We start from the raw sequence: 13853 nt of genomic DNA, 5'->3' as shown, positions 1-13853 counted from the left end.
TAAACAAAGTGAAGATATTTCCGGAAGTGAAATCTTGATAGATTAGACTCTATCTTTTTAATGAGACAGAAATTGAAGGGAAAGAGAAATCTTCCCACTCAGAAAAAAAAAAAAAAAGAAATCACACAAATTTGAGATGCAAATTACCTTTTGTCTAGCATCTCTTCATTCCGCTGTGGAATTTTGGGGTAGGGAGGGGAGAAATATTTGCCAGTCTGTCTAAATAACTGAATGGCCATACTTTATTTTGCTTGTCTCTTGCGATAGGATTTTGTAGCCGTGTAAGTATTTGTTGCAGAATCATTCGGCGTTACCATTACTCCTTTTTTCTTAGTATTCCTCCCTCCCGCACAGTTTTTGAATACATCTCTCCCTTTTCCTCACCCAGATCTCTCTTTTCACCCCATCAATTATTTTCAGGGGGGTGGAGGAGTGACCCACTTCTCTCTAATAAAGGTGACAGACATCAGCTAGCATGGAAAAGGTTCCTGCCGATATAATGATAATACTTGATTTTACCTGCCACACAGAGACCACTTTCAAAGGCAATTTTTGACCAAACTGTCATTCAAGCTTAATTTATATGCTAGAAAGAGCCTTAACCAGATGCCACGTATTTCTTGTTGAAGTGATTCATCATATTCCACAAGTAATGCAGTCACCTCTCATGTAGGAAGAGCAGTGGAGAAAGGCAATTGGAGAGGAATAGCATTAAATGAAAAGGAGAATGGGTCCAAATTATCCCTTATTATTGGAGTAAAAATCTATGATGTCAGCAGCAGGAAAGACATTGTTAAGAATTGCTGCTGACTTTGCAGGTACCCTTTTTTAATGAAATTTCCAGTTTTCCATGGAGGAACAGATCTATATGTAGTAGGACTTATATGGCACATGCAATTTTCCACCCCTTCATCGAATTTTCCACATAGATTCATCTCTCTTTCCTCCTTTAAATACCTTATGGAAAACTCACTTTCTCCCCTGAATTAGAGAATGCTAGGAATGAAGGAGTTAAACCTATTTCTTTAAGTGAGGGGAAAGTTGTTTCCTGCAAATATATCTCAGTAGCCTAGGAGAAATGTTCTGCTAGATTAGGTTGATTGAAAAACTCCACTGATAAAGAAGGAAATGAAGAAGAAGTACCTGGAACCATTTCCCTCATCTTCTCTAGAAGACTGTGGTCTATCCATCATTTTAAACTATTGCTCACAATTCACATTTTCAATGGGGTCTTCTCTGACTGAGTTATATATGATCCGCATTATAAATATCCAATCCCCTTACCTTCTTCAAATACATGCAATTTATTTTTAAATACATCTGTGGACATGTGTGTGTGTGTGTGTGTGTGTGCGCGCGCACGCGCGCACATAGAAATGGCTGTGCCAAATTTATGACAGGTGAAATGACTGGAATAGAGCACAGTTATTCAAATTTCATTCAGTGTGGCAAATCTCCCCAGCTCCCATCCTACAACTTCAAGGTGTTCAGTACATTGTTACTCGCTGGCCCACAGAAATATTTGTTGTGATATCTAGTCACCAAGGATTTATCAACCATTTGGAAATTTAGGACTAATTAATGTGATGCAGTGGGGAAGCTTGTTGAGGGCTTTTCTTCTTGGCATATCTTACAGAATCAAGGTCAATGCCTGTTATGTAATGAGTCGAGGAGGATACCAACTTATCAAGTAGAAGGGACTTTCTCCCTACTGAGAGTTCTTCCAATTATTTGTCCATCACGGTGCTCTGACCATCAAGCATGCTAGCATGAAGCTGATCCGTGCTCGGAATATATCCTGTTGCTTCTGCTCCTATTAACAAATTTTTATCTGGAATCTTTAGTTATGAGCCAAGTTCCTAGGAGTCAAGGGTGAAATCCTCTCTATCTTCAGTTATGTATTTGTAGTGTTCAGGAAAGCGTTATGTCCACTGGAGATACTTGCTATGTGTTTATCACAATGACTGTGTGATAAAGGGCTAAAAAAGAAGTGTGTGCATGCCACAGAACTGCCTGGGCAAAGGGGAGAAAGATCGGAGAAGAGAAATATAAAAAATAAAAAAGAAATGATATCAGAAAGGGCAAATTGTTGCTATTTGTTGTCATTGCTATCACAGGGAGACCTATTTAAATGGAAGGTTACAGATAGGAATTCGGTAGCAAGTCAATTTACTCTGTGTTCCAAAGTCATTCTTTGATAATGAAATATTTGAAGGCACCCTCGACTTTTGATATATGGCTTTCTGACTTGAACTGATAAGGCCTGAGGACAGAGATCTTACCATTCCCTTTCTTCAGTTCGCCACTGAACAAAATGGCCCCGTCCGCTAATGGCACAATGATACCAACTTGTCCTGGATTCTTGGTGGATTGGCTGGTGTGGTAACTGGATAGTACGTTTTCTCAGTTCAAACACAGACAAGCTGCCAATGCACACCCTTTAAAGTAGAAACATAGTTTTCCATTTCTGCTGCATAGATCAGAACACAAATGTTAGGACATTCAGGATGTGCAACTAACCTCTCTGGAAACTGTAAGAATTAAGAATTATACAGCACTCAGGAAGCTAGGGACTTGGCCATTTATAACATCATCAACTTTAGATTATAGATACCTATGAGTCTTTTCCTGATGTTAATCCAAAAAAAAAAAAAATCCCTGTTGTTATACAAAGGAATCCCCACACCAAAAAACACAACCAAAATGTTAACCTGAGGGTTTGTAGATTTTCATAGAAAGAAAGAAAGAAAGAAAGAAAGAAAGAAAGAAAGAAAGAAAGAGGATATAAACCAGATGAATCTCCATGGGATAACTGTCATTATTATGACAGGAACAAGTGAAAAGGACAGCATTTTTAACAGTGTGTTAGGATGAGTTCAAATAAATAAAGTTGTAAATTATTTTGAAAGGCAATAGGGCCAAATTTAATTATAAAATGTAACATGGTCTGTGTAGATATCCTTTTGAGATGCCCAGGGCTTATGACTCTGGGTATTTTTGCTGTTAAGAGCAGGTAGGCAATTACAGTAATGTAGAGATTTTCACATGTGACAGTATTGACCAAAGGAGATTTGACCACCTTTTCTTAGCTAAGGTCTGTAAGAAATGTACTCTGCTGGATTTTTACTTTTCAAAATACAACGTAAAACATCCCTATTGATTGCCATGTGGCTATTCACTTCAGAGAATTTGTGAAAGTGTCTCAATTCAGTAAAGCCACAGCAATCACACACATGCATGTGCATGCACTCTCTCTCTCTCTCTCTCTCTCACTCACACACACACACACACACACACACACACACACACAGGGAAAGAATGGGGCTTGAGTGAAAGAGAAATGGAATAAAGTATAAGAGGTTTACATTGCTGTTGCCTTTCTTTGCAACGCCATTAGGCCACGCAGTAAACACTTGTATTTTCCTTATTATTAGTTCTTAAGAAGAGGCATGGGGGCAGCTGGGCAGCTCAGCTGGTGAAGCATTCTACTCTTGATTTGGGCTCAGGTCATGATCTCAGGCTTCATGGGTTCGAGCCCCATGTCGGACTCTGTGCTGACGGCTCAGAGCCTGCTTGGGATTCTCTCCCTTTCTCTCTCTGCCCTTCCTCCCCTAAAATAAATAAATAAGCTTTTTTTTTTTTAAAAAAAAAGAAGAGGCATAGAAAGGCAAAATAATCACAAATAAAATTTTCCTCCTACTTTTCCCTAGACGTCAACTTGATAAAGTAAGGTGGTCTGTACCCTGTGTCAAAGGTTTTCTCGTTTAAATCAATACACAAAATGGAATATCTCAACTGTGGCTAGACTCAGGAGCACAAACATTTACTGATGGGCAGTCTTAGCTCCAGCAAACAAAGCTGCTGTTTAGCTCCTGTGTTGTGGCTCTATGGTGTGCCTTATGGGTCATCTTCCAAATGTTAAATAAAAAGTCTAAAAAGAAGCATGTTTATTGGGTGGCATAAAATGCCTCTGGGCTATTCCATTTTCAAAACTACTGTCTAAATGTTTTTGAAGACTTCAGATCGAGTTGTTGCGGCAGAGTTCAAAGACAGAATTTACCACTAGCAAAGTAAGACTTACACAGTGACCTGGAATCAATACAGGAATGTTCTAGAATTTATGTTGTAGCAAGTCCTTGGCAATGTGTGGGGTTGTGTGTATATTTGGAGTGAATACTAACACAGGTGTTTTGAGAACACTATGTGCTGTGGCTCAGAATCGTTAAGTAACTGTAGCCAAGTATCATAGACAATTTGAATTTTGAGTGATCTTTTTAAACAGATTATGGTTGTCCCAAATAGGAACAAACAATTATCTTGGAGGCTGTATACAAAGACAAGTCTTTGCAAAACATACAAGTCAAATCCCCCATGAGAGAGAAGATATTGATGTGTTGAGTCACTTATTTAATATATAAATTTGTGTTTATTAATTCATTAATTAAATCATTTTCAGTAAGAATTTGCCAGATGCTGGAAGAGTAAGGATGACTACTAATCAGTCAAAAAGCTCACAGCCAAATGGGAAGAGAAATATGCCACTGACAGCTGTTATAAAAGAATATGTATAAGGCACATGGAGAGGCAAACAGGGAGGCATTGATTCTTCCTACAAACTGCTTTATAGGATGGGTTGGTCAGGGAAAGCTGTGTCTTCAACAAATTAGTCTATTTATGGGTATTCTACAGGAATCAGTTAGGGTTGTATCTGAGAAGTGGAACCAGTAGGAGATACACATTAAATTTATCTCATCATGCTAAGTGAAATAAGGCAGACACCAAAGGACAAATACTACATGATTACAGGTATATGCAATACGTACAGTAGTCACACTTCAGAGAGAAGAATGTAGAGCAGAGGTTGCAGAGGCTGGGGAGGGGGTGGTGGGGAGCTAGTGTCTAATGGATGCAGAGTTTCTGTTTGGGATGACGAGAATGTTCTGGAGATGGAAAGTGGTAATGGTTACACAACATTGTGAATGTGCTTGACGCCATCGAAATGTACATTTAAAACGAGTTGAAATGGTAAATTTCACATTATGTAAAAAAAAAGCATGATTTTTCTTCTTAAGAAAAAAAACAGGGTTTATTGCAAGGAATTGGTTTATGCTAATGTAGGGTTGGCTAGGTAAGTCCAAAGCCCATAGGGCAGGCAGTCAGGAGGGATGGGCTGGAACCCCAGGCAGGGGCTGAAACTGCCAGCCACAATTGGAATTTATTCTTCTTCAGGGAAATCTCAGGACAGCTCTTGCGGCTTCCAACTGATTTTGCCAGGCCCACCCCCAGAGTATCTAAGATAATTTGCCTCACTTAAAGTCAATAAACATCAATTGCATTTATAAAATATCCTGACAGCAACACCCAGATTAATGTTTCATTAAATAACTAGGGTATCATTGCAGGGTCAGTTGACGTATCAGAAGACCAGCACATCATACGTCCCAAACAAGAGAAGTATCATCTAAAGCAAAGGAGATATAAGAACTCCACAGCTGGTGTAATCTCTGTATTTCTCTCCTCTTCATTGAAGTGTTAAAGTATTGAATTAAAGCAAAAAGCTAATTATTCATATTTTGCATCAAAATCGTGCTAGGTCTGTTTTCAAATGGCCATTTGATCTAGTTGATAGTGCATATTTTCTGTAAACTATGCTTTCTTGTGTTTGAGAGTTTGTGTTTACATAAACGAATACCTTTCTATAAGATAGGAAATACTAAAAACCAGTGATTGCTTTTTTCTTTCTCTTGTAACCACATACCATGCAGTAAAGTGTTCTTGGCAAGGTTACAAAGAAGTTTTCCAAGTGGCACTAAGTTCAGGGATAATTTTCCTCACTCAATCCAAAAATAGAGGGTTTTTTTTTGTGTCTTATCTAAGAGATCTTTGCTTCTTAACATAAGTCACAAACATTTTCTCCTAGAGGTTTAGTTTTTGGTTTTAAATTGAGATCTATGATCCATTTTGAGTTAATTTTCATAGATGGTTCAAGATATGGATTCAAATGTTTTTGTTGATTTTATTTTGCACAAGGATATTCAATCATTCCAAAACATTTATTAAGAGACTATTCTTTCTTCACTGAATTGCTTTTTACGTCATTGTCAAAATCACTTTCTCCTCTATGTATGGGTCTATTTCTGGGCTCTCTGCCATACCTCATACTCTGTTCCCTGATCTAGCACTCTGTCTTACCACCAGCAGCACAGTATCTTGATTTCAGTAGCTTTTAAATACGTTTTAAAATTAAGTAATGCTATTCCTCCAACTTTGTTCATCTACAAACTTGTTGTTTTGGCTATTCTAAGTTACTAAAATCATCTTATAAATTTTAAAATTTGCTTGTCAGTTTCTTTTACAAGAAACCCTTCTGGTTTTTTTTTTTTTTTTTTTTTTTTTTAATTAGAATTGCATTGGATTTCTGGATCCGTTTGTTGAGAAGTGAAATCTAAACAACATTGCATCTTCTGGCATATGAATATGATGTATCTCTTCTAAGATTTCAGTGTTCTTTAATTGTATATAGCAACATTTTATTGTTTTTAGTATATAGTTTGTCAATACTTGTCAAATTTACCCCAATTATTTCATATTTTTTATTTTATAAATTTTATTAACTTATTTTTATATTTTAGTTTCTAAATGTTTAATGGGATTATTTATTTTTGAGAGACAGAGAGCACAAGTGCGGGAGGGGCAGAGACAGAGACGGAGACACACAATCGGAAGCAGGCTCCAGGCTCTGAGCTGTCATCACAGAGCCCAACACAGGGCTCAAATTCACTAACCATGAGATCATGACAGGAGCGGAAGTGGAAATCGGACACCCAACCGACTGAGCCACCCAGGTGCCCCTATACATTTTATTTTCAATGTTTATTTCTGACTTAATGTTTTTAGCTCTGATAAGTAGAAAGTTTGGGAGCGTCACTCCCATACTTAACACAAGAAAAAGCTGAGTAAACTGCAAATCAAGGACTTTTCTTAGAGCCATCAGAGAATTGAGGTTTCTGGACAAACTGCCACTTGGAAATCTGGAGTGTCAGGCGAAGCCAGGGCATCACAGTGGGGATCTGTGTACTGGTAGCAGAAGCCACTGCAGCCATATAATGGTAGAAACAATTAAATGGCAATTTTGACAAATTCCTCGATGGCAAATGATAATTTGCCATATAACGTAGCCACATAATGGCAGGAACAATAAAATGATAATTTTGACAAACTTCTAGATGGCAAATGAAAATCTGACAACCTACTAGCTTGAGAGTGAGAAAGATTTTCAGGATGTGATCTTAAAAGGTGCAGGGGACCCTCCCTTTTGTGAGTTTCACCTCTAGAAACCCAGGAACCACACTAGGCTTTCATGATGATAATCTATGCCTGTGGCTCTAGCAAGAGGAAGGGAAAAGTAATTATTGTGAAATATGCCCTAAACATTCTCTGTAACTCAAGGAGACAACCAGGATACTCCTGGGTTTCTGCTCATCTAGGGAACTATCAAGGCAGTGAGCTGGAGCAGCCATTTATGATTACTTTGCTTGTTTCTAGTCACTCGGAATGCCTGAGTTCCAGTGCTTTGAAAACTATTATTCATATACCCCTTCCATTTTTAAGCTGTTTTCTGTTGAGGGTAAATCCAGTCTTAATTATTTCATCTTGGCCACATGAAGAAGCCCTAAGTTTATATGTAAAGGAAGGAATTCAGGAATTTCCTTCATTTGCTATTTCATACCTAAATGTGCCTAGCAATTTAAAACAGTGTACTAACACAAGAGAAAACAATTTGTGAAGTTTCTGGTCTATTCCTAGTTAAAATATCTCTGTAGTTAGTCTTTGGATGTATTTCATCGATCGCTTTTGTGTTTGTTATTTATTCATAACTCTTGTCAACAATCTTTGTTTCATAAAGCCTGGAAGTAAGGGAACCCTTGAAATGTTAAGGAGGTATATTTGATCCAGGTGAGCCAATCTAACATTTAGAATCACTGTTGCCCCACCTTTGGTATGTCCTCTGAACTCTGACATCACTTAGTGTATGTAATATAACTGATATTTACAATAACATATTGGGGTTATCTGATTATCTTTCAGATTTCCTAACTAGACTCTAAAATCCTCAAGGGAAATGATCATATTTGATTAATCTTTAACTCCTGGTGTCTAGCCCGAAGCGTGGCACACAATAATCTTTAATGCATGTTGATTGAACTACACTGAATTATTCTGGACCCTGAGTGAGTATATTAGGTTAGTGTACTCCTTCCACATGTGAAGGTTTTACCTTTTACATAAAGAATAAAAACCTGTTTCAAAGATGGTTGGCTCTGTTATATAAAAAAAAAAGAACAAAAGTGGAATTTTTCCAAATTATAAATCTTTAGTTACATCCTTTGACATTAAAACTCTACTTTGCTGTGGGTTTTCTCTTCTATTTGGGCTTCTAATTGGTATTCACTTGATTTATAAATCCCGTTGGCATTATTCTTCTTAAATAAAGGCATTTTGTCTATCTAAATTAAATCTCATTCATTTGATTTTCTTTTACATCTTAAACTCTCAAGATCCATCTGCATTTTTCTGTTTTTAACTTTCCAGTCTTGAGTATGTAATCTCCTCATTTGCAATCATCTCTTGGGTTTACTCGAGATTTTTTTTTCTCCTTCTAGTTAACATATTAGAAAGATATTGACCATAGGATTAGTTACCTTTTGAAATCTCCCTTTAATTTTTGGGTTATTCTTGACTGTTATCACCAGTGTTCACTGTTTTCAATACTAAAGCATCATTAATATGCTTCGTGGCTATAACAAAGTAAAAATCTCCTTGCTTGTTTGTATTTCAGAAAGAAGATGATGAATTCAGCCTAAGTTTGGCTGGATCTAGGATACCACCAGAGATGACGGTCATCCAAAGAAGCACAATCTTGACTCAGATGATTTTCACACCATTTTACAGAATCCTGAGGTTTCTAGATCACCTCCCTCAGAGCAGCAAAAGCAAAGGGTCTCAACACTCTCACCACACAGTTCCACTTATCTGCTTTTTATTGGACTTTTGTGTATGAAACTCTAAGAAGAAAATTTATTGCTTCAGATTTATATTCAATTTTGTTTCAAAGTAAAGGAATGTAGGAGAATTCTGGAAGATGGTGGCGTTGGAGGACGCTGGGCTCACCGCGCGTCCTGCTGATCACTTAGATTCCACCTATACCTGCCTAAATAACCCAGAAAACCAACAGAGGATTAGCAGAACGGAGTCGCCGGAGCCAAGTGCAGACGAGAGGCCCAGGGAAGAGGGTAGGAAGGGCGGCGAGGCGGTGCGCACTCCACAGACTGGCGGAAGAGAGCCGGGGCGGAGGGGCGGCTCGCCGGCCAAGCAGAGCCCCCGAGTCTGGCTTGCAAAAAGCGGAGGGGCCTGACGGACTGTGTTCCGACAGCAAGCGCGACATAGCGTCTGGGAGGTCATAAGTTAACAGCTCTGCTCAGAAAGCGGGAAGGCTGGAGGACAAAGGGAAGGAGAGCTGCTGAGCCCCCTGACGACAGAGCTCAGTTTGGTGGGGAACAAAGGCACTCGCCAGTGCCATCTCCCCCACCCATCCCCCAGCCAAAATCCCAAAGGGAACCAGTTCCTGCCAGGGAACTTGCTTGCTCTGCGCAAACACCCAACTCTGCGCTTCTGCGGAGCCAAAACTCCGGCAGCGGATCTGACTCCCTCCTGCTGCCACAGGGCCCCTCCTGAAGTGGATCACCTAAGGAGAAGCGAGCTAAGCCTGCCCCTCCTGCCCCTGTGCACCCTGCCTACCCACCCCAGCTAATACACCAGATCCCCAGCATCACAAGCCTGGCAGCGTGCAAGTAGCCCAGACGGGCCACGCCACCCCACAGTGAATCCCGCCCCTAGGAGAGGGGAAGAGAAGGCACACACCAGTCTGACTGTGGCCCCAGCGGTGGGCTGGGGACAGACATCAGGTCGGACTGCGGCCCCGCCCACCAACTCCAGTTATACACCACAGCACAGGGGAAGTGTCCTGCAGGTCCTCACCACGCCAGGGACTATCCAAAATGACCAAGCGGAAGAATTCCCCTCAGAAGAATCTCCAGGAAATAACAACAGCTAATGAGCTGATCAAAAAGGATTTAAATAATCTAACAGAAAGTGAATTTAGAATAACAGTCATAAAATTAATCGCTGGGCTTGAAAACAGTATAGAGGACAGCAGAGAATCTCTTGCTACAGAGATCAAGGGACTAAGGAACAGTCACTAGGAGCTGAAAAATGCTTTAAACGAAATGCAAAACAAAATGGAAACCACCACGACTCGGATTGAAGAGGCAGAGGAGAGAATAGGTGAACGAGAAGATAAAGTTATGGAAAAAGAGGAAGCTGAGAAAAAGAGAGATAAAAAAATCCAGGAGTATGAGGGGAAAATTAGAGAACTAAGTGATACACTAAAAAGAAATAATATACGTATCATTGGTATCCCAAAAGAGGAAGAGAGAGGGAAAGGTGCTGAAGGGGTACTTGAAGAAATAATAGCGGAGAACTTCCCTGAACTGGGGAAGGAAAAAGGCATTGAAATCCAAGAGGCACAGAGAACTCCCTTCAGACGTAACTTGAATCGATCTTCTGCACGACATATCATAGTGAAACTGGCAAAATACAAGGATAAACAGAAAATTCTGAAAGCACCAAGGGATAAACGTGCCCTCACATATAAAGGGAGACCTATAAGACTCGTGACTGATCTCTCTTTTGAAACTTGGCAGGCCAGAAAGAATTGGCACGATATCTTCAGTGTGCTAAACAGAAAAAATATGCAGCCGAGAATCCTTTATCCAGCAAGTCTGTCATTTAGAATAGAAGGAGAGATAAATGTCTTCCCAAACAAACAAAAACTGAAGGAATTTGTCACCACTAAACCAGCCCTCCAAGAGATCCTAAGGGGGACCCTGTGAGACATAGTACCAGAGACATCACTGCAAGCATAAAACCTACAGACATCACAATGACTCTAAACCCATATCTTTCTATAATAACACTGAATGTAAATGGAGTAAATGTGCCAACCAAAAGACATAGGGTATCAGAATGGATAAAAAAACAAGACCCATCTATTTGCTGTCTACAAGAGACTCATTTTAGATCTGAGGACACCTTTAGATTGAGAGTGAGGGGATGGAGAACTATTTATCATGCTACTGGAAGCCAAAAGAAAGCTGAAGTAGCCATACTTATATCAGACAAACTAGACTTTAAATTAAAGGCTGTAACAAGAGATGAAGAAGGACATTATATAATAGTGACAGGGTCTATCCATCAGGAAGAGCTAACAATTATAAATGTCTATGCGCCGAATACCGGAGCGCCCAAATATATAAAACAATTACTCATAAACACAAGCAACCTTATTGATAAGAATGTGGTCATTGCAGGGGACTTTAACACCCCACTTACAGAAATGGATAGATCATCTAGACACACGGTCAATAAAGAAACAAGGGCCCTGAATGAGACATTGGATCAGATGGACTTGACAGATCTATTTAGAACTCTGCACCCCAAAGCAAGAGAATATACTTTCTTCTCGTGTGCACATGGAAGATTCTCCAAGATAGATCATATATTGGGTCACAAAACAGCCCTTCATAAGTTTACAAGAATTGAAATTATACCATGCATACTTTCAGACCACAATGCTATGAAGCTTGAAATCAACCACAGAAAAAAGTCTGGAAAACCCCCAAAAGCATGGAGGTTAAAGAACACCCTACTAACGAATGAGTGGGTCAACCAGGCAATTCGAGAAGAAATTAAAAAATATATGGAAACAAACGAAAATGAAAATACAACAATCCAAACGCTTTGGGACGCAGCGAAGGCAGTCCTGAGAGGAAAATACATTGCAATCCAGGCCTATCTCAAGAAACCAGAAAAATCCCAAATACAAAATCTAACAGCACACCTAAAGGAAATAGAAGCAGAACAGCAAAGGCAGCCTAAACCCAGCAGAAGAAGAGAAATAATAAAGATCAGAGCAGAAATAAACAATAGAGAATCTGAAAAAACTATAGAGCAGATCAACGAAACCAAGAGTTGGTTTTTTGAAAAAATAAACAAAATTGACAAACCTCTAGCCAGGCTTCTCAAAAAGAAAAGGGAGATGACCCAAATAGATAAAATCACGAATGAAAATGGAATGATTACAAGCAATCCCTCAGAGATACAAACAATTATCAGGGAATACTATGAAAAATTATATGCCAACAAATTGGACAACCTGGAAGAAATGGACAAATTCCTGAACACCCACACTCTTCCAAAACTCAATCAGGAGGAAATAGAAAGCTTGAACAGCGAAGAAATTGAATCGGTTATCAAAAATCTCCCAACAAATAAGAGTCCAGGACCAGATGGCTTCCCAGGGGAGTTCTACCAGACGTTTAAAGCAGAGATAATACCTATCCTTCTCAAGCTATTCCAAGAAATAGAAAGGGAAGGAAAACTTCCAGAGTCATTCTATGAAGCCTGTATTACTTAATTCCTAAACCAGACAGAGACCCAATAAAAAAAGAGAACTACAGGCCAATATCCCTGATGAATATGGATGCAAAAATTCTCAATAAGATACTAGCAAATCGAATTCAACGGCATATAAAAAGAATTATTCACCATGATCAAGTGGGATTCATTCCTGGGATGCAGGGCTGGTTCAACATTCGCAAATCAATCAACGTGATACATCACATTAACAAAAAAAAAGAGAAGAACCATATGATCCTGTCAATCGATGCAGAAAAGGCCTTTGACAAAATCCAGCACCCTTTCCTAATAAAAACCCTTGAGAAAGTCGGGATAGAAGGAACATACTTAAAGATCATAAAAGCCATTTATGAAAAGCCCACAGCTAACATCATCCTCAATGGGGAAAAACTGAGAGCTTTTTCCCTGAGATCAGGAACACGACAGGGATGCCCACTCTCACCGCTGTTGTTTAACATAGTGCTGGAAGTTCTAGCATCAGCAATCAGACAACAAAAGGAAATCAAAGGCATCAAAATTGGCAAAGATGAAGTCAAGCTTTCGCTTTTTGCAGATGACATGGTATTATACATGGAAAATCCGACAGACTCCACCAAAAGTCTGCTAGAACTGATACATGAATTCAGCAAAGTTGCAGGATACAAAATCAATGTACAGAAATCAGTTGCATTCTTATACACTAACAATGAAGCAACAGAAAGACAAAAAAAGAAACTGATCCCATTCACAATTGCACCAAGAAGCATAAAATACCTAGGAATAAATCTAACCAAAGATGTAAAGGATCTGTATGCTGAAAACTATAGAAAGCTTATGAAGGTAATTGAAGAAGATTTAAAGAAATGGAAAGACATTCCCTGCTCATGGATTGGAAGAATAAATATTGTCAAAATGTCAATACTACCCAAAGCTATCTACACATTCAGTGCGATCCCAATCAAAATTGCACCAGCATTCTTCTCGAAACTAGAACAAGCAATCCTAAAATTCATATGGAACCACAAAAGGCCCCGAATAGCCAAAGTAATTTTGAAGAAGAAGACCACAGCAGGAGGCATCCCAATCCCAGACTTTAGCCTCTACTACAAAGCTGTCATCATCAAGACAGCATGGTATTGGCACAAAAACAGACACATAGACCAATGGAATAGAATAGAAACCCCAGAACTAGACCCACAAACGTATGGCCAACTCATCTTTGACAAAGCAGGAAAGAACATCCAATGGAAAAAAGACAGTCTCTTTAACAAGTGGTGCTGGGAGAACTGGACAGCAACATGCAGAAGGTTGAAACTAGACCACTTTCTCACACCATT

Source organism: Herpailurus yagouaroundi, unplaced genomic scaffold, assembly GCF_014898765.1.
Source record: "Herpailurus yagouaroundi ecotype Mexico unplaced genomic scaffold, PumYag 203, whole genome shotgun sequence".
Taxonomy (NCBI): Eukaryota; Metazoa; Chordata; class Mammalia; order Carnivora; family Felidae; genus Herpailurus; species Herpailurus yagouaroundi.
The sequence above is the reverse complement of the archived record's forward strand: the minus strand, read 5'-3'. Positions refer to the sequence as shown.